Source organism: Trichechus manatus, unplaced genomic scaffold (assembly GCF_000243295.1).
Source record: "Trichechus manatus latirostris isolate Lorelei unplaced genomic scaffold, TriManLat1.0 scaffold00180, whole genome shotgun sequence".
NCBI lineage: Eukaryota > Metazoa > Chordata > Mammalia > Sirenia > Trichechidae > Trichechus > Trichechus manatus.
This window is the reverse complement of record NW_004444116.1, coordinates 2,639,231-2,640,514: the sequence shown is the minus strand read 5'-3', so window position 1 is coordinate 2,640,514 and position 1,284 is coordinate 2,639,231. Positions and strand designations below refer to the sequence as shown.

Here is a 1,284-nt window from a genome sequence, read left to right as displayed (position 1 = left end):
GTTGGAGATCAAAAAGGTGAAGCAGCTGTGGAGGAGCCAGGGATTCAACCTGGGACCTCATACATGCAAAGCATGTGCTCTACCACTGAGCTACATCCCCAGGCAATGCTTGTGGTTGTTTTGTGATTCCTTAGGAAATATGATACCCATTTTCTGTATTTCTTTGAAAAGCTTTCTTTTGGTCAGTAGGAAAGCCATTCTGTTAACTCTATCATTTCTATAATCTTTAAACTGGTTCCTTTTCTTTTCTTGCAGTTATGCTCAAGAAAGTTAACTGAATTGTAGACTAAATGATACTGTTTCAGCTCCCAGGTTCCTTCTATCCCCATCAGTCCTCTCCAAGATCTACTCTCCATCCAAATCTCTGCTTTTCTTTCTTTTTTTTTTAACCACTTCCACGGAAAGTCCTAGGATGGAATTTTCTCTTGTCTTCATTCTCTTTCTTTCTAGGTTTCTTTCTCGCGCAGACCACTCTACATAGTCTGTCTTGGAGGTCTTGTTCTATTTATGTTTTTAGGTATCTTCGATCTGCAGTTAGTCAGCCTCTCTCTTCACTTTCTATACTCAGCCTTGCCTTTCTCACTATCAGTCTCTGAGTGTTGTTAGGTTCCGCTGAGTCCGTTCCAACTCATAGTAACCCTGTGTACAACAGAACAAAACACTGCCCTGTCCTGACCCATCCTCACAATCATTGCTATGCTTGAGCCCATCCTTGCAACCACTGTGTCAATCCATCTCTTTGAGTGTCTTCCTTTCTTTCGCTCAACCTTTACTTTGCCAAGCATGATGTCTTGCTCCATGCACTGGTCTCTCCTGCTAACATGCCCAAAGTACTTGAGACCAAGTCTCACCATTCTCACTTCTAAGAAACACTCTGGCTGTACTTGTTCCAAAGTAGATTTGTTCGTTCTTCTGGTAGTCTGTGGTATATTCCATATTCTTCACCAACACCATAATTCAAAGGCATCAATTCCTTGCTTTTTCTTATTCATTGTCCAGTTTTGACATGGATATGAGATGACTGGAAATACCATTGCTTGGGTCGGGCGCTCCTTGGTCCTCAAAGTGACAGCTTTGCTTTTTAACCCTTGAAAGAGGTCTTTTGCAGTAGATTTGCCCAGTGCAATACTTCATTTAATTTCTTGACTGCTGCTTCTATGGGTTTTGATTGTGGATCCAAGTAAAATGGAATCCTCGGCAACTTCAGTATTTCCTCTGTTTGTCATGATGTTGCTTATTGGTCCTCTTGTCGGGATTTTTGTTTTCTTTATATTGAAGTGTAAT

At 41.2% G+C, this 1,284-nt stretch overlaps 1 non-coding gene across 1 annotated transcript; it reads right to left on the bottom strand.

The window, feature by feature from the left end:
* Positions 1-28: 28 nt before the first annotated feature.
* On the bottom strand, positions 29-100 carry TRNAA-UGC (transfer RNA alanine (anticodon UGC)). Its single transcript has one exon. It is a non-coding gene; the product is annotated as a tRNA-Ala (tRNA).
* Positions 101-1,284: the final 1,184 nt, after the last annotated feature.